We start from the raw sequence: 21,128 nt of genomic DNA on the forward strand, positions 1-21,128 counted from the left end.
AATGAATCAATGATATATATTAAATAGGATGTCTTTAAATAGAAACATAATCAAAGAAGGCTATTGATTGGCTGATGAAAATGTGACCTGAGCCTCACAGGAACCTAACCCTGTGTCTCCCTCAGGACGATGGTTCAATATCACTAATTCAGTGTTTGTGGTGTCTTTGCAGAACAAAACCATTACAAATAGAACTGACGATGTGCTATTAAAATACAAGTATCTTATATGTGGCTGTCACTAAGCTAAAAGTTTTTACCATTTAAAATTACCTAATTCTGGGGAGGAATTTACTGGGAAAGTTTACACTCAATATAATCTCTACTACATTGAAAAATACAAGGAAAACAAACTAATCCATCATCACAGAATCTTTTACCTAGATCAAGTAAGGCCTTAAATAGAGGTTTTTATAATTACAATTTCAAGAACCAAAACTATTCAAAAATATATATTCAAAATATGATCATTACAGATTTCTTTTACAGTCTGAAAAAAACAAGCATAAAAAAATCTGCATGTAATAGAACCATTATAAAGCAAAATTTTCCAAGTTCTCAGTAAAAATTCTCTTGTAACAAGCATTGACCAAAATTTGGGGGGAGTCCAATTGTTTCTGTCACTTACATAACACTTTTCTTTCCTAAAGCAGCTTAAGGTCCTAAGGAGAATTTTAACTGGTACTATGTAAAGTTAAAATTAAGTACGTTTAAATTTTTCATTTTAAAGAATTAAAAAAAAAATTCCAATTTTAAATTTAAAGACACGAAAAGAGAGTATCGAAAACAGTGAAATTAGAAAACAGGCAAGGCAAATTTTGGTCTTTGGCAAAATGACTCTTCGGATTAGTAATAATGGGCTGGGTGCTACATATGCCTCCTGTGATTTACTTTAGCCCTCAGACAGCTGTTATGAAAGGGAGGTACTTTTCCTGTATGTAACCAGGCTCTTCCCAGTTTTATTTCTGGAAACCTCTATAACAACTGTTCTTATGAAAGAATCACTTCTGAAAGGAAGTGAGTGATACATTTTATGCCTCTCCCTAAAAAAATGAAGCAGGAAGTCATCACTTCTGGCTTAACTGCCATTATACACAGGTTCACTCGAGAAATAATTATGAATGATCTGGCAACACACTACACCAGTTGAAGTCTTCCAAACTAGGAGTAGGTCTTACTCACTCCCTTTCCCATCCTCAAAATCTCTGACTTTCACAGCGAGGCTGATGCTACATTTGGGTTGTCGTCCAGAAGTCCTGCAACCTCTGATTCTCTTTTCTCATCTTGTAATTAAAGTTTAGAGAGTGCTACTAGTTTTGATTCATAGAGAAATTCATTCACACAGAATTCTATTTATTAAGACACATAAAGAAGGGAAATAGGCCACTTGTTCTTATTGACTTGATAGTTCTTTTTTTCATTTGACAGGGGGTAAATTTCTAGATAGTGTAGGCTGATATAAGCATGTTTTCTAATACATATGTTTTCCAAAAAAGTAAAACTGTTAAGACAATGATATTGCTTTTGCAAGCCTTATATGACTAATCATCAAATCCTTGTTCAATGGAAATGCAGTTTGAGTCCAACAAATACTTTCACACTATATTAATTCACACAGTGTAATTAATCTGCACAATTATTCCACTCAATTTAATCCCATTCCGAATAAAAGTCTTTAGGGTAAACTAGCTATTTTTACAAGCAAATGACATCTGACATCAACTAAACACACTGCTTTCTTCAATTCTTCTCTGATTTCTTAAAAAGATTTCTGTGATCAAAAGCCTAGCCATCATCATCTGGATGATAAAGACTAGGAAAATAAGTTTACAGCTGATAAACAGTGAAGAGAATTTCAAGAAGTAATGAGGGTGATACCACATGTATCAGGGCACACAAATAGGTGATACACACTTTTACTTAATATCTACTACATGCATAAAACAGAGAGAGAGAGAGAGATGGTCTTTGCCTTTGACATGTTCAACCTGGTGTGGGAAGACAGATACGTTAAACAAATAAAATACTCTTCAGCATGATAGAGACTCTGAAAGTAAGTAGGTAAGGGCTACTATGGAGAAGCTGATGCCTAAGAAGAGCCTGAAACCATGGCACAGTATCTCAGCATGTGTAGCATGAACCTCAGTGAGTGTGAGTAACTTTGAAGAATGAGGCTAGAGATAGAGAAGTCAGTTCATGAGGGTACCTGCTGGGAACTACTGAGACATGTAAATAGGGAACCGCTTTGCATTTTAGAACAGTAAATTCAGTAGCACTGAAGACAGTGGGTTGGCAGAAGCAGAAGATATTAAGAAGAGTGGCAAGAATACATAGAAGAACTATACAAAAAAGAGCTTCATGACCCAGATAATCACAATGGTGTGATCACTCAGCTAGAGCCAGACATCCTGGAATGTGAAGTCAAGTGGGCCTTAGGAAGCATCACTACAAACAAAACTAGTGGAGGTGATGGAATTCCAGTTGAGCTATTTCAAATCCTAAAAGATGATGCTGTGAAAGTGCTGCACTCAAGATGCCAGCAAATTTGGAAAACTCAGCAGTGGCCACAGGACTGGAAAAGGTCAGTTTTCATTCCAATCCCAAAGAAAGGCAATGCCAAAGAATGCTCAAACTACCGCACAACTGCACTCATATCACACGCTAGCAAAGTAACGCTCAAAATTCCCCAAGCCAGGCTTCAGCAGTACGTGAACCATGAATTTCCAGATGTTCAAGCTGGATTTATAAAAGGCAAAGGAACCAGAGATCAAATTTTCAACATCTGTTGGATTATCCAAAAACCAAGAGAGTTCCAGAAAAACATCTACTTCTGCTTTATTGACTATGCCAAAGCCTTTGACTGTGTGGATCACCACAAACTGTGGAAAATTCTTCAAGAGATGGGAATACCAGACCACCTGACCTGCCTCCTCAGAAATCTGCATGTAGGTCAAGAAGCAACAGTTAGAACTGGACATGGAACAACAGACTGGTTGCAAATCGGGAAAGGAATGCATCAAAGTTGTATATTGTCACCCTGCTTATTTAACTTATATGCAGAGTACATCACGTGAAATGCCAGCCTGGATGAAGCACAAGCTGGAATCAAGATTGCTGGGAGAAATATCAATAACCTCAGATATGCAGATGACACCACCCTTTTGGCAGAAAGCGAAGAAGAACTAAAGAGCCTCTTGATGAAAGAGGAGAGTGAAAAAGTTGGCTTAAAACTCAACATTCAGAAAACTAAGATCATGGCATCTGGTCCCATCACTTCATGGCAAACAGATGGGGAAGCAATGGAAACAGTGACAGACTTTATTTTGGGGGGCTCCAAAATCACTGCAGATGGTAACTGCAGCCATGAAATTAAAAGATGCCTGCTCCTTGGACAAAAAGCTATGACGAACCTAGACAGCTTATTAAAAAGCAGAGACATTACATTGCCTACCAGGGTCCATCCAGTCAAAGCTATGGTTTTTCCAGTAGTCATGTATGGATGTGAGAGTTGGACTATAAAGAAAGCTGATCGCCGAAGAATTGATGGTTTTGAACTGTGGTGTTGGAGAAGGCTCTTGAGGGTCCTTCGGACTGCAAGGAGATTCAACCAGTCCATCCTAAAGGAAATCAGTCCTGAATATTCATTGGAAGGACTACTGCTGAAGCTGAAACCCCAATACTTTGGCCACCTGATGTGAAGAACTGACTCATTTGAAAAGACGCTGATGTTGGGAAAGACTGAGGGCAGGAGAACGGGATGACAGAGGATGAGATGGTTGGATGGCATCACCGACTCAATGGACATGAGTCTGAGTAATCGCCAGGAGTTGGTGATGGACAGGGAGGCCTGGAGTGCTGCAGTCCATGAGTTTGCAAAGAGTTGGACAGGACTGAGCGACTGAACTGAACTGAACTGAACATTGGACATAGGGATGCTAATCAGAACCTTACAAAGGATCCCAAGTATTAAAAATAAATATAAAAAGGATAGGAGGTTAGGGAGTGGAATTAAGAAATGAAAAGGGATTAAAGGTAAGTTAAGAAAGCAGAAACAGTATGATTAAGTAACAGTTTGGATATAGGGCAGTGGTTCATCAAACTGGAGTGAGCTGTCTCTCAGGGGACATTTCTCAAAGTCTGGAGACATTTTGTACAGTCATAGCTGAGGAAGACTGCTACTGGCTTCTAATGGGAAGAAGCCAGGGATGTTGCTAAATATTTATAATGCACAGGACAGCACCCTACAACAAAAAACTATCCATCCAAAAATGTCAAGGTTAAGAAATTGTCTCCTGGGTTTCTGGTCTGGGTAACTGAAAAGAAGACAGTGCCACTAGGCAGGACGGTAAACAGAAAATATAGTCAGGAACTGGGGGTTGCTTGACGAGGGAAAGGTGAGCTCTCAGTTTTGACCAAGTTCAAAAGCGTACAGGGTTTGCATTGTAAAAACTATCAGGAAGGAAACTCAAAATGTTACTTTCGGGCTCAACAGAGAAAACCAGGCTGGAGTGAAAAGTTTTGAGAATCATTAAGAGAGATTATCACTAGTCTATTTAAGATACATATCAATATTAAGCATGTGGATAAATTTCATTTTAGAGAAAAGCTGCAGAAAGCAGTAGAGAAGCTATACCTGAAATTTCAAAGCTCTTATCTCTTAAAGGATCTGAAAAGCACTTGACACAGATTATCCCAAGTGCTCAAGTGGTAATACTATTTCAAATAAACTGGATGGCACTCGTAAATAAAGGTTAGACAGACCACTTCCTTAATAACAATTCACACAAAACCAACTGCATCAAATACCAGCATTTTCCAAAGTATGGTCTATGGAACAAAAGTCCTAGAACTGAGTGTTCCATGTTTAAATAAGTACTGCAAATATCGTGTGTGTCCCACTCTGAAACATTTATAAAGCATGTTAATATAAAGTTCTAAGAAGTCCTGCAGTAAAGAAATCCATTTAACCCTGAATAACCAACCCAGCATGCAGCAAAATGATCTAACCCCAGAATTCTTCATGGAACACAGTAACATCTCATAGGACTTAGATTTATAACTACAATATGAGAATGGAAAGATAAATTTTGGGGTAAATACATCTCACCGAAAGCCAATTTATATATTCTACCATCTTTATTGACATTACTGTTACTAGAATATATATATATAAAGCATAACACAAAATCGAGGCCTTTAGTCCTATATAACACCACAGAGTAACTCTCCTAAGAAATTAAATATTAATCTAAAAATCAACTTTAAAAGCAAATAGGTTTTGGCAGGGAATGCTTTCAATGAGCTTAGAGAAACAAAACTAAACACAGACAAACACAGAGAGAGACACACACACACATTTTAATCTTAGAGAACCATCTACTGTGTAATTTCTTCCATCAATAGTTCACGACCCGTTAAAAGAGGTTACTTGAGTATTTTCCAGAAGGTTCATAAAATAACTCTAAAATTTGGTATAATACATATTATATATAATATAATTCTGGAGATCCTGGGCTTCCCTGATGGCTCAGGGGTAAAGAATCCACCTGCCAATGCAGGAGACATGAGTTTGATACCTGGTTGGGGAGGATCCCACAGGCCGTGGAGCAACTAATCCACGCACCACAACTATTGAGCCTGCGCTCTAGAGTCCAGGAGCCACAACTATTGAGCTCATGTGCTGCAATTCCTGAAGCCCACGGGCCTAGAGCCTGTGTTCTGCAATAAGAGAACCCATGGTGATGAGAAGCCCTCACACTGCAACCAAGAGTAGTCCTTGCTCGCCACAACTGGAGAAAAGCTCGCAGAGCAAAGACAACCCAGCACAGCCAAAAATAGACAAATAAAATGCTTAAAAAAAGAATTCTGAATGTCGTAATCATGGGCTAAAATTCTATAAGTACTACATACAGTAATGAACTCTACAATTTGATACGGATGTAGAAAATTAGAGGAATGTAAAGACTAGATGGCTCTGAGGAAAATGTAGTGAAATCAGAATTTTGTTTCAGAAATAAAGTTTATTTACACTCATAAAAATTAACATAAACAATTATTGCATTTAACTCTCAGGCATCTATCTGTATGATAAGAAAGGGAGATCATGAAAAACTGAAGCAAAACAAAAAAACTATTTGCCAAGAAAAATAAAAGCTCTAGATCTAGGAATAAAACAAAAAGCTAACATTTGTCATTTGGATAGCTTTAGTTGAAAAGAAAAATCAATGATGATTTTTTTTTTAATTACTACTAAAGCTTATACTACTGCAAATATTAAGAGATTGCCCAATGGACTTTTGTTCTAAGGAAGTGTAAAGGTATGGGTCCAATAAATACAACCAAGCTCAAGGGAATAGAGAGTAATTATACATTTCCTAGTCTTCTTTTAATACCTAGCTTACAAATATCCTTTTCAGAAATTTAAGTACAATTACATATTGTAGCAAAGTGGACATGAAGAAAGTTATGATTTCAAACAATTCCCAGACTTTCTACTTAATTTTTCAAAAGAAAGTAGCCTGGCAGAGAGATAAGAAACAAGGTAGATGATACTTTCCATGAAGAGTTTGATGTTACAGACACTGCTGGCTAACTATCCACCAACTGTTCCTCCTGGCTTCTTTCCAGCACACCTCAGACGGTGCTCCCTACCCTCCTCCACACGTCTGTGAGCTTCACTAAGATCATCAATGCAATTCCATCCTCCTTGCCAGAAGTCTGCTTAGGAATAAATCCCTTAGGTAGTTCTGGATAATGAGATAACCAGGGAAAGTTTGCTGGAAGCTTCTGGATACACCCACAAAAAGATACACACATAAGAAGGGATGTTCTCTTGAATAATATTGCATTTGCAGTGACACCCAGCCTTGAAGAGTCATTTTAGGACCTTGAGGGCAGCTAGTGCTGTGCTAAGTCGCTCAGTAGTGTCTCTTTGTGACCCCACGGGCTGTAGCCCACCAGGCTCCTTTGTCCATGGGATTCTCCAGGCAAGAGTGCTAGAGTGGGTTGCCATTTCCTTCTCCAGGGGATCTTCCAGACCCAGGGATTGAACACATGCCTCTTGTGTTTCCTGCATTGGCAGGTGGGTTCTTTACCATGAGTGCCACCCGGAAACCTGAGGGCAGTTAACCTGAGAAGAAAGCCAACATTGTGAAGCAGAGTAGGTGGAAAAATCAAGAATCTGGTTCCTTGATTATGTCATTGACTCAATGAATCAGCCTCCAGGCTTTTTATGTGATAAAACAAGCTTCTAAGTTATTCCAGGCAATTGTCATTTTAAAAATTATACAAATGGTAACTGAAGAAAGAGGTGTACATATAGTAAACTCTGAAACAACATGTTCCCCCATAAGATGTGACTGGTGGTCTTCCAGTTCTCCTGGCTGTCTAGCTACACACTGGTCATTCATTAACTTTGCAACACAGACCCACAGTACACACAATTACATTTTTAGGGCCCCATTTAATACTGTAGAGGTAATCAATGGAAAAATTTATAGGACTGACTGAGATGGGTGGAAGAAATATGGAAATCATAAAAGTTCATTATTAATTGACTTTCTGCTATAAGGATTTAGTATCCAAATCTTTTAATCAAGAAATAGCAGTATAACAGCATATTAGAGCTACATAGGCCACTACCAAGAGAAATAAAAATCAGAATTTGTAAAAGCAGCTGCCCATGGGGATGGGGCTAGATGAAGGAAGAGATGAGAAAGCAAACTACACCTTTACAAACTTTTAAGTACTACTTAACTTTTAAAACTTGTAACGAACTGGACTAAAAGACCTTCTTAAGTGGCACAGTGGAGGAAGCTACACTTACATCTCAGTTAACACTAAGAAAGGAATGCTTTAGGGATCACTATCGAAGACTGCCAAAGAATCACAGAACAAGTGACAATTTTTAGCTTGGAACTCAACGAACAGTACATGCATGAAAGCATTCTTCTTATTCATAAAGAGAATAAAGGAAGAATAGGAGAGGAGCAGAAACTCAAGGGTGCCTGACTACGGGTCTGGAAGTGTTGAAGGAAGGTCCACTTCCCTCCTTCATTGGAAGTAAATACACCGGAAGTAGGACAAAGAACATTCCACCTTTAGCTTGATTTTTGGAATTTGAAATGGAAGGAAAAGCTGTACAATACTTGCTAAGGCCAAAAGGATGTGGGCAAGGAGTCGTTGGACGCTAATGACTATTTAACTTCAAATGTGATGCCTGAAGAATTTAGTTTCAGCACAGTATGTCTTCAGACAAGCTGGAGCTCAAGCACTGGAATTTCCTCAAAAGCACTGTCCTATGCTAGTTAATAACATAAACTGTAATTCCACTGGGTTATCAGGTAATTGGTTTAAACCCTCCCCAACCCCACCACCCAGTTCTACTCCTTACAACACAATGCCTCTAAGAGAAATCTTACTAACAGAGTTGACGCTGCTCAAAGATTATGACTGCATATTACCAACTATGTGTTTCTATTACCATGTTATGTAACAGGTGATTACTTACCCATTTTTAATATTCTCTAAAACACAAACACCACAGGCTTACTCTGAAGTAAAGCAAAGTTTATTCTACTAATGGCTACCCGCACAGTTGCACCACAACAGCGCCATCTAGTGATGCACCCAAAACAAGGCCGCTATGTTGTTTGGGTTTTTTTTCAGGGCTTCCCTGGTGGCTCAGATGGTAAAGCTGAAGCCTCTGCCTGCAATGAGGAAGACCTGGGTTCGATCCCTGGGTCGGGAAGATCCCCTGGAGAAGGAGATGGCAACCCACTCCAGTATTCGTGCCTGGAGAATCCCATGGAAAGAGGAGCCTGGTGGGCTACAGTCCACAGGGTCACAAAGAGTCGGACATGACCGAGAGATTTCACTTTCGCATGTTTTTTTAAACTTCCAAGTTTACTACAAAGCAAATACAGAATTGTAAAGGACATTGCTATAACATAAGTATACTGACTTAAAATGTGACACCAATGACTACAAAATGGCTTTTCTGGAAGAATCTTTTTTAAAAGTGTATGATCTGAATTCATTGGTCTTTGAACCAGTTAAGTACACGTTCAAATAAAAGATTTTTTAAGAAAATCATTGTTATCATAAAAATTGTGCATCAGAAATATTTTCATGACATCAAGTATTTGATTTAATTAGCATATCTAAAGAAACTATAATCAAATAAATTAACATTTTCAATTAAGAGTTTAAGATTACTAAATTATATAATTATACTTCAACAGTAACATTGTTTTATACTCATACACCAGCCATCATTTTAAGAGGTTTTTTTTTTTTTAATCAATCTCAGCCCTTTCATTAAGCCACAGCACTAGTTATTAAAAGATTATAGTACTTATTTTCTTTGGGCACTTCAATCAGTAGCTACATTTAAAAGATCAAAAGTATGTGCTCAAATTCATAGGAAAAGAGCGAATAAACCCACTCAATGTATATATTTAAGCAACAGCTTCAATACTCAAAGAACCTTAATATTTATTAAATAACTTCCAAGTGACATCATCCTGTCCCACTTGCGCATTTAAAATCCTATTCATTTCAGATAAAATACTTGGTATTTTAAAATATACAGTAACTCAATTACATTTAAAAGTAGCACTGTACTTTCAATTACACTAGACTTTAAATATTCTTCTTTCCCCAGATGATTTCCACTAAATAATGCTATATTCTGAGAACTCACAGAATACAGTAGGGAAATCTAAGGAAATAGCCTCTTGGTAATCAGAATTTAACTCTTGTTAATACATGCGGCACATTCCTAAAAACTCTAAATAAGTAATTTTCTAGTAAACATTCAAATTTAATTTTTATATTTTTGTACCAAATTGTTTCTGACATACTTCAAAATGGAGGAGTGAGGAGGAGAGTAGCAATGTTTATTAGTCAAACTTTTAACTGGGGAGTCATTAAAAATTTTTCCTGGCTTATCATCAAAAAATGATTTTAACATATAAAACATGTTTAATGTTGAACTAGAGGTCTAAAGAAACAACACAGTTGTCTTCTCAAATATGTTATCCTCCTTGGTGCCTTCCAGATAGTAAATGCTACCAGTCCATTCCCACTCTATTTCTCTCTGCAATTCTCATTCCAACAGCCCTTAGGCTTGGAAGTGACTCTCACTTTCATCTGATCAAGTTTCCTCTAGTCACAGCTAATAGTTAGAGAGCCTGTTAGGCTGCAGTCCATGGGGTCGCTAAGAGTTGGACACGACTGAGCGACTTCACTTTCACTTTTCACTTTCATGCATTGGAGAAGGAAATGGCAACCCACTCCAGTGTTCTTGCCTGGAGAATCCCAGGGACAGGGGAGCCTGGTGGGCTGCCGTCTATGGGATCGCACAGAGTCGGACACGACTGAAGTGACTTAGCATAGCATAGCATGAGTGGTCCTCAAGTAGTTCAGCTACAAATCTACCAATGAGCAGCATCCAGTGTTGTATGCATGGGGGCCGCCCGTTCCCAGGCTCTCAGAACTAGCTTTGTATTATTTTATTTTTCAATTGAAAAAGGCTGAATTAAATATAACTAAAAATGATTTATGTTTCCAATTTTTGTCAGCTCTTCAGGTAACAAAAATCATAGGCAAAATTCTGTCAGATGCTATGTCCCACTGTGGGGTTTTGCAAAAAACAATCCCTGTAACAATGTGATGTTTTGCTCACATGCATCAGATCTATTTCACAACAATGGTGTAACAGTTCAGTCGTAACGGTATCGCAAAAGCCCAAATAAATACATTCGCTTTTCACTGACCAAAAATTTGATTCAGCAATACAATAAGCTAGATTTGGTTGGCTGGTTGGTTGTTTACTACTTAGCTTTTCTGAAAATGAATGTACTAGAGGTAAACTTGGAGGAGGAAATGGCAACCCACTCCAGTGTTCTTGCCTGGAGAATCCCAGGGACGGGGGAGCCTGGTGGGCTGCTGTCTATGGGGTCACACAGAGTCGGACACGACTGAAGTGACTTAGCAGCAGAGGTAAACTACTAGAGACAGCTGACTTCTGAACTACCTACAGGAGATAATCACTAGAGATAAAAGAGAACCTGACATGCATTATGTACTCAGAGCTTATGAGAAAACACTGGGTTACAGCCAGAGGGTTATGATCAATTTAATGGGTATTTTAAAAAATGACTGAAAATGTAAAATATCAGAGTATATCACACTTGGTAAGGGTATACTCATTGTTTCATGAAATTCTGGCTAAACATATTTATATTAATTTGTCACAAAGTAGGACTTTTTTTAAAAATTGTGGGTCATGGTCAAAAAGTTTTAAAACTTAGAGCTACAAAATGTTTTTATTCAATGTTCATGAAAACCCTGTGAAGCAGGTATACAACACCCATTTCACAGTACAAAAGCAGAGGTCCCAAGTGACTTCTCCAAAGTCACACAGCTAGAAAATGTTATGAATAAGCATATTTTTAAAACTGCAAACGGAAATGAAGGTCAACCTCACTAGAAACTGAAGAACTGCAAATTAAAACCACGAGTTATCATTTTTTCACCTGTCAAAACAGGAAACCATTTTTTTTTTTAATGAAAAAGTTCAGCAATAGAGTTTAAGGAAATTTGATACTTTCAGAAGCAGCTGGTGGGAGTATAAATTAGTAAAGTCTTCCCAAAAACACTTTGACAATGCATATCAGAAGCTTTAAATATTTATGCATATCCTTTGACAGAGCAATTCCATTCTAGGAATTTACCTTAAGGAAATAATCATGAAAGTGAAAGTGGAGAGTGAAAAAGTTGGCTTAAAGCTCAACATTCAGAAAACGAAGATCATAGCATCCGGTCCCATCACTTCATGGGAAATAGATGGGCAAACAGTGGAAACAGTGTCAGACTTTATTTTTTGGGGCTCCAAAACCACTGCAGATGGTGACTGCAGCCATGAAATTAAAAGACGCTTACTCCTTGGAAGGAAAGTTATGACCAACCTAGATAGCATATTCAAAAGCAGAGACATTACTTTGCCAACAAAGGTTCTAGTCTAGTCAAGGCTATGGTTTTTCCTGTGGTCATGTATGGATGTGAGAGTTGGACTGTGAAGAAGGCTGAGCGCCAAAGAATTGATGCTTTTGAACTGTGGTGTTGGAGAAGACTCTTGAGAGTCCCTTGGACTACAAGGAGGTCCAACCAGTCCATTCTGAAGGAGATCAGCCCTGGGATCTCTCTGGAGGGAATGATGCTGAAGCTGAAACTCCAGTACTTTGGCCACCTCATGTGAAGAGTTGACTCACTGGAAAAGACTCTGATGCTGGGAGGGATTGGGGGCAGGAGGAGAAGGGGACGACAGAGGATGAGATGGCTGGATGGCATCACTGACTTGATGGACGTGAGTCTGGGTGAACTCCGGGAATTGGTGATGGACAGGGAGGCCTGACGTGCTGCGATTCATGGGGTCGCGAAGAGTCGGACACGACTGAGCGACTGAACTGAACTGAAATATGCAGAGATTTAGCTATAGGGATGTATCACCACACTGTTTATAAGCAAAGATTATATCCAATGATCTAAGATCAAACCAATCATGGTGTGTAAAGTGTTTAGTTGCTCAGTTGTGTTGACTCTCTGTGACCCTATGGACATGGTCCATATAATGGACCACATAACGGATCCATATAATGGAATCCTATGTAGCTATTAAAAAACAAAGTTGTTGAATATTCAGTGACATAAGGCATCCAGTATAGTAAATAAAAATAGTTTATATATAACATTGACACAATATAATTCAATTTTTGTTTAAAAATTTATCTACATTTGAACCTTGCACAACACGGGGTTTAGGGACACCAATTCTTTGCACAGCCAAAAATTCAAGTACAACTTTACAGTTGACCCTCCGTATCTGTGGAGTCAACCAACCTTGGATTGTGCAGTACTGTAGCATGTATTTAGTGAAAAATAATCCATGCATTAAGTGGACCCTCACAATTCAAACCTGTGTTGTTCAAGGGTCAGCTATATATGCATAGAAAAATTATCCATAGAGGATATACTTATATTCAGCCTTGTCCTGCCTTTCCTTCTCCCGATACATAAACCAGAGTGATCCTTCCAAAAGTCCAAGCTAGTATTAAAATATTTCAGGGGAAAAAAAAAAGGAAAGGTTGAGAGGTCAGGACAAACCAAGTAAGACAAAATGAGATGGCAGCTGAAATGGGTATGAAAATGGTGGTACAGGAGACTGTACCATTTTCTACTTTTTTTGGTATGTCTACAACATTTCATAACGTAGAGTTTTAAAGTAATAAAACCTAAATCAGATGAGTCATTGCTCAAAACCCTCCAATGGCTTCCCATCTCACAGTAAAAGGCAAAGTCCTGAAAAGGTCTAATGCCCTTCCATCGGTGTGTCTCCGCCCTGGCTGCATCACGACCACCTGACCCAAAGCCCTAGACTCAGCGGTCTGGCAGGCAGCCCCACTTCGAAGCTGTTCCTCCCGTGGAATCACATCTCAGGTCAGGAGGAAGCACCACTCACAGCATGGTCCCTGCTCCTTCTCCAACCTGTCAGTAGCTTATTGGTGTTTGTTCCAGCCACAGTTGGCCTCCTTGCTTCTTACACGAGGCCAAGCACCTCTTCCGTCGGGGTCTTTGCCTGAAGTAGTCTTTCCCCTCAGATCTAGCAACTTCCTTTCCCTCCTCCTGGTGCTTACTCAAGTGTTCCTTTCTCAGTGAGACCTTCCTGGTTGCTCTGTGTAAACACTATGGCCCTTCCTCTCCTCTCCCAGGACTCCCCATTCCCCTTCTTCACTGTTCCCCACAGCATTTATCATCATCTGACATACAACGTATTTTCTTATTTATCATCCCTCTCCCCCAGCTAAAGTGTTATCTCCTTAAGGGCAAGGAGTTTGCCACTTTTTATCAGGGCTGTGGTCCCAGCAACTCAAATACCTGGCACATATTAGGCACTCAGAAAATACTTAATAAATGAATAAATGATTATATATCAAGACATTTAGACTTCTTGGTGGTGGGATTACAAATGACTTATTTTTTTATCACAACTTTTCAATATGTGAACATGTACTGTGTTTATAATTAGGAAAAATTTAAGCAAATACTTTTAATGCAATGTATTTTCTTGCTTTAAAAAAGCACAGCTAGTGGAATGTTGTCTTAGTGATTACACAAACAAATACATATGTAAACATTCACTGAGCTCTAGAGTTGTGCACTTTACTGAACATAAGCCTTAATTTTTTTTAAAAAAAAAGTGAATGACAGTTCACAGTTAAAAGTATTACAGCCAAAGTGATAATGGAGTCATGTAGCAAAGAGATTTGAGGACACTCTTGCCTACAGAATACTTCTTACAAATCATCCACAAATTTCCAAGGATGTAAATTTTTTTCCATCAAATAGGTCTGCTCAGAATTCTCTTTATGGTGTGTAAAAATACCTAGAGTTATCCTGTACAACGATAACCTAAAACTATTTGTGCATCTTTAATTGTGAACCAGCAAGCCTGTCCTAAGAAATCCTGCAAAATATCAACTCTAAGAAAGCCAGTCACCTAAGGCTAGAGACAGTTCCCTAACTGGTTCTCCAGCTAACACAGCATAGATGATGATGGATTAACTAAACATTAAGTCAACTACTGGGGCTTCTCTGGTGGCTCAGTTGTAAAGAATCTGCCTGCCAACGCATGAGACACAGGTTCGATCCCTGGGTCAGGAGAATCCCCTGGAAAAGGAACTAGCAACTCACTCCAGTATTCTTGCCTGGGAAATCCCATGGACAGAGGAGCCTGGTGGGCTACAGTCCATGGAGTCACAAGAGAGTCAGACATGACTGGTGACTAAACAACAACAAATATTAGCTGAACCAATCGATAAAAGAAAAATATCGATCCTACTAAAGCCTTTGTGTTTGGCAGACATTCCACGCTAAGTGGATAATACCAGAATTCCAATTAAGGCGGCCTCAGCCGACTAGTCAGTGACCACTTAGGAAGCAGTTATCTTCAATTCGTCTATAAATGTCATACCCCGGACAAAGTGGTAAAATCTACTCTTAAATCTTTCCTACTCAAAAATAGCCTCTCACCAGGTGAAAAAGAGCTCTAGAGTCTCAATCAAATGCTCTTTTGAGACATTTGAGAGAAACAAGTTAGTCTTACTTCTCAAAAAGAGAACAGTGCCATTAACAGCAAGGGCATTACAAACAGCATGTGAGCACAGCACATCATCATACGACAATTTTACATCATGATAATAAAAAGAAATTGCTTCAGAAATAAATATGACTAGACAATGCAGGAAAATGCAAATTTTCTACGAATTTATAAGCTAAGACATAACACTTTAAAAAAAAAAAATCACATCTTCCTATCCCCAGCATCCTAAATGCATTCATTCTCTTCTATTATTTTCTACTTTGGCAGAAACGTCAAAGGTATTTAAGAATTCTGCTAACTATCATACATTATTCAAGACTAAAACTTCCCTCCCCTCTATATTATTAATCAGTCAGAAAGCAAATTTCTGCTTATAACAATTGCTTAGAAGAAAGCCTTCACTGGATTAAGATTTAAAGTTCTCCCCTGAATCTCTCAGCAGATTAACAATAATAAACTCCTACTAGATCCCTATAATATTCATTATTTCGTATGACACTGCTAGGGGAAAACCTGCCTGCTTGTTATGCCCAAGCAAGACTACAACTCAACTACTGAAGCTCAGCCACGTTCTCTTTTCTGCTAATACTGATCTCATGTCAGGAGTCTGCTGTATTTACTCCGGTTTCTTTTCAACACTATCTTTAACCATCCTGCTTTACCTTGTTCCTGATTTTGCAAATTATTGGAAATTCCCTGTAGTAACTGAAATATTACAGGATATAATAAAAACTGAATAGCTTAAACGCTAATGAATTTTAAAAAGTGATAGTCACACTCAAAAGTTGAGATTTTAGCCTTTTGCAGTCAGAATGATGTAATAACCCAGCTGTTTCCCTTTTATAAATCAATGAGCATATAAATTAACAACAATTTCCACCATTTGTGCCAAAAGAAGAAACCCATGTACTGGATGATTCAAACTAAGAAATTCAAATATGCTACTCTTAAACTTGAAAACAAAAGCTTAAACTTACAAAACAGATGTGTGGTAAAATTTTTGGTTACTTAATCCTCTCAACCTTTGTGAAGTAGTTACTATTAACCTTCTTTTGAACATGAGGAAGTTGGAGTGTATCATTTTCTCAAGATGATACTTGGCACAGCCAGCATGCAAACTCAGCCTGGCTCTAGAGCCCACATTGTATCCTATACTAACCTCTCGGATGGGAAAAGAACCCTTTTGTCAGGTAAACCCAAGTTCATGGCTGTAAGGAAACTCTTGCCCTGGCTGAAATTTTGTTGACAGAAGTGGGGTAGTATCGTTACACAACTGTGCTTACTATGCACGTTAAGCACTATTAGAGTGCCTAAGTGTTTTCATGGGATGTATCAATATGTATGGGCATTGGCTCCACTTACCTTTTATTTGTATTTTGAAAACAAGTTGTATTATAACACTCATTGGAATGACAGTGTGGTTTGGAAGAATCTAAAAACTTATTTCTAGTCATGCAAATTACCATAGTTCCTGATCTTTCCTTCTACAAGTTAACTCTCTCATCTGTATTTTAATACAAGGATTTCACCTCTTTAACAAAATACAATAATAATACCAATAGTGATAACAGTGTTAGCCTATCTGAGGTGAAAACATTGATCTTTGAAACTAGAAGTTATTAATTCCAGTGTATCTTGTATCTGCTTCAGACACCAACTAGACTTCATCACACAGGGCAGTTCTGAAAAGGATTATATGACAGGAATAATATGCATATTTTGATAAAAGAGGAACTATACACTTATAAAAATACTTTCTCCTTTCTCCTTATTGTTTTTCCTATCTTGATTTGGTTTCTTTCTGGCAAAAATATTTACGAATTTAATTCTATCAGCATTTTACTGAACACTTCACCTCTGATAATGGAGTTTTTCCAGGAAAATGTTTCCCTTCACTTTAAAAATGTAATTCCCTAACTAGCTGTACTTGTGGGAAAGTTCTATATACTTTCTGTGAAAGTGCTCTGAACCATTACAGGATTCCTACACACACACACACACACACACACACACGACTCCATAAAAGTAAGTTTATAAAGTGGGTTGTATGAACTGCTTTAGGAAATATTAATACTTTGAAAATGATATGACATCAGACAACCTTTTTCTTGTCAATCATCACTACTAAGTATTCGTGATGTGGACATAGTTGGGACAAGCACCACAGTTCACTAGGTGAAATTATAAATAGTCAATATAAAATGGGAGATAAATAGAAGACTTCAGTAAACTGACAGATCTTTTAACTTTAGGGCTGCAAAAAAAATTAAACCATTTGAAAAACAGGATTCGGTATCCTCTTGAAATGACTGTGGAAGGTTGAATAATGACGTCCAGGTCCTAATACCTAGAACCTCTGAATGTTACCTTGTTGGCAAAAGGGATTTTGCAGCTGTGACTGAGTGACAACTCCTTAGACAGAGAGATTCTTCTGGATTATGCTAGCGTTAGCACTGGTCGCTCAGTCATGTCCAACTCTTTGCAACCCCATGGACTGTAGCCCTCCAGGCTCCTCTGTCCATGGATTATGCTCGTGGACCCTAAATGAAAACATAAGTGTCCTTAAGGTGGCAGAGGGAGATTTAAGTAAAGAAGAAGGTTATGCGACAAAGGAAGAAGAGTCAGGGAGACAGGAAGATGCTACACTGCTGGCTCTGGAATGAAGGAGGCCATAAAACATGAATGCAAGGAAGGCAGCTCTAGAAGGTGGAAAAGGCAAGGAGACCATCCTCCCGCAGAGCTTCCCGAGGGGCCGCAGCCCTGCTGACACTTGCTTTTACCCCTGTGCGACTGCCTTCAGACTTCTGACGTCTAGAACTGCAGGAGAATAAATGTATGCTATCTTAATACCAACTTTGTGGTAATTTATTACAGCAGACATAGGAAACTAATACACTAATACAAATCTTCATCCAGTTAAAACATATTAACCCTCTGCCATTTATAGAATTAATTTATTCTAAATTCAGTTAAAAATAAGTTTCTCCTCATACATCTCAAATAATATATTTACTTAATAAGGACAGAATTACTGAAAAACTAGCATAAAAATCTTAATAGAAGCAACTTTGACTTTATTAAAGCAATTTTAGGCAAGCTGTTTGCCAACTGAATATCTTCAACTGCATGTAACTGGATGAAAATTAAAGCTCAAGAATAACTCTTTCCATAGAAAGAGTTACAGTAATTGTTCAAGGGTAACAAAATAGTTAGTATCCCCATTTAAAACCAGCATGTGATTCAAAGTAGGACTGTTGCAAAATGAAATAGCTAAAAGGTAGAAAAAATGGTAGAGGAAGAAAGTATCAGTAACATTTTGTTGAATTCTGATTACATGTAAGTACCCTGTATAAATTCTCATTTCTATCTCAAGAGAGAGAGAAAAAAAGAGAGAAAAGAAGTTCGGTTAAAAAAAGACTTGGAGGAGGGGGTAGTTTAAATAATTGGCCAAACGTCACAGCTAGTATTGGTATTTCTGATTCACATCCAAGACTAGCTCCAAAACCCAAGAGCTTTCACCACTCCCTAAGATAATGGAGTCTGACAATGAAAACTGAACTTACGTTTCATTTTTCTTTATTCTTGAATTGCTCACTGACCAATTCAAAATCTCCTAAGCTGTAAATCTTTGCTACTGTCATGCTAACAAAATACATTCTACTTCCTCGTTCCCTCTGAGATGAGCATTATAACTATACAAGTTATTATCTCCATATAAATATTAGAAAATATCCTACTTCTTTCCTTAGGCCCTTCTACAAGAATATTTAGAATACAAAAATTTTCAGCACTCAACAGACAAAAATTCTAAATATCTAATACTCAGAAAATTAAATCTGTAAAAGAGCAGAAAAATCAATCCACAGAAACAGACCCAGAAATGACACAGATGACAGGACTTGTGGACAAGGACATTAAGACAGTTATTATAATGACATTCCACATATTCAGGAACGCAGAGGAAAGTATAGCATGTTAAGGAGAGACTTGAAGATATATAAAAGCCCCAAATCAGTTTTCTGGAGATGAAAAATAAACTGGATGAAATTAACAGCAAATTAAACATTGCAGAAGGAAAGAAAACTAGCTAATTTGAAGGCACAGAAATAGAAACTACTTAAAATGAAGCACAGAGGAAAAAAGCACAAAAAATACAGCACCGATGTAATTATTATGGAACAACTTCAAGTAGCCTAACACACAAGCAATTGAAATCCTCAACGATGGGAAAAATGGAAAAAAAATTTTTTTTGAAGAAATTACGGTTGGAAAATTTACATACTGGATAATACCCTAAAGCCACAAACCCAAAAAGCTCAACAAATGTGAATCACAAAGAAACATGAAAAACCCATACCAAGGGACACCGTGCAGCAAGGAAAGCAAAACAGCTTTCGCAGAACCAAGGCTGAGTTCTCAGTCAAGAGCCAACACCATCTTGCCAACCATACACATGACCCATTTAAAAGTAGAGCTTGCAGCCCCAGTGAAGCCATCCCAAACAGTACCGCACAGGGCAGGCATGAGCCATCCTCACCAAGCCGCACCCAACTTGCATGTTCATGAGCTAGGTAAATGATACCACTGTTGTAGGCCACTACAGTTTGAGCGGTCTTGTTATACAGCAAGAGATAATCAAAGCAACGTGCAAAGATCTTGAGGCTGACAAGAGCTTGGCCGTTCTAGAAACTGAAAAATACAGAGTGGCTGCAACACAGTGATAAAAAATAACACCACCAATGCCAGCAACAAACAACAGCTAACATTTGGCATTTTATTTTATGTGCATCGTTCTAAGCAATTTATATGAATTATTTTATCATTAGAATCCTATTGGTATATACCCTTAAAACGCCAACTTTCAAATATGGGGAAACCAAGGCACAGAACAGTTAAATGAGTAGCCCAAGATCACACACTCACGCAGTCTACTCAAGAGCCTACATTATGAACAAAGTCATACTTCCTCTCAAAGGACAGAATGGCATAAAATTAGGTGTAGAAAGACAGACCAAGCCCAGGTTATGTAGATCTTTATAGATCATGTTACAAATTTAACTGTTCATGAGTAATCAAGCACTACAGAAGAGCTCTCAGCACAGTAGTATGTGATCTAATTAATATTTAAAAGATCATTCTGGCTGTATGTGAAGAACAAATTAGAAGGCCATAATGTTTGACACCAAGGTACTCCTTGAGAATAAAACTAGAAATAACTACAATAAAACGGTTTCATTGAAAGAATATGCTGGATGGATCAAGCCAATAATACTGAGCCCCATGATCAAGGTCAACATACAAAAAGACTAAAGCCAAGACACTGCCAATGTGCCTTCTGGTGTACTGTGACAGACAAAAAAAAGAAGTAAATCACAGCCCCCTACGACATATGCTTTGGGGAAAAATTCAAACCTGAACCCGATCAAGCCCAGGTCTAGCTACTAGTTTACCAGAGATAGGAGAACAGAGGAACAAGTTAAAGAACATGACGAGGACTAATATTGCTGTTGTTGTTCAGTCACTAAGTTGTATCCGACTCTTTTGAGACCCCATGGACTATGAGGATATAGCCTGCCAGATCCTGAATGCAGAAAATTCTAGATGGCAAACAAATAAACAGCAAGAATAGGGTAGGTGCTATAATAAGAGTAAAAGAAACTCAAGAAACGTACCAACCAAATGCAGTGTGTAAACCATGCTTGGAGGCTGATACGAACAATCCAGTGGTTAAAAAAGACCGAGAAGGCAACTGTGGAGAACTGGTCACTGATTAGATGTTAAGAAAGTATTAGTGGGGTTTTTGGTATGATAAGGGTATTGTACATATTTTTAATAGTCCTATTCCTTAATGATATATATCTTAGTATTCATAGGGATAATTACATCATGTCTAGAATTTGCTTTAAAATAATGATAAGAGGGACAGGCAATATAGATGAAACAGTATGTGCCACATGTTAATAACT

The 21,128-nt window shown here is 38.1% G+C and overlaps 1 protein-coding gene across 2 annotated transcripts in view; it reads right to left on the bottom strand.

Moving 5' to 3' along the window:
• Positions 1–21,128, bottom strand: part of HOMER1 (homer scaffold protein 1) — a 139,068-nt gene that overhangs the window by 92,562 nt on the left and 25,378 nt on the right. The window lies entirely within an intron of this gene.

Source organism: Bos indicus, chromosome 10 (assembly GCF_029378745.1).
Source record: "Bos indicus isolate NIAB-ARS_2022 breed Sahiwal x Tharparkar chromosome 10, NIAB-ARS_B.indTharparkar_mat_pri_1.0, whole genome shotgun sequence".
NCBI lineage: Eukaryota > Metazoa > Chordata > Mammalia > Artiodactyla > Bovidae > Bos > Bos indicus.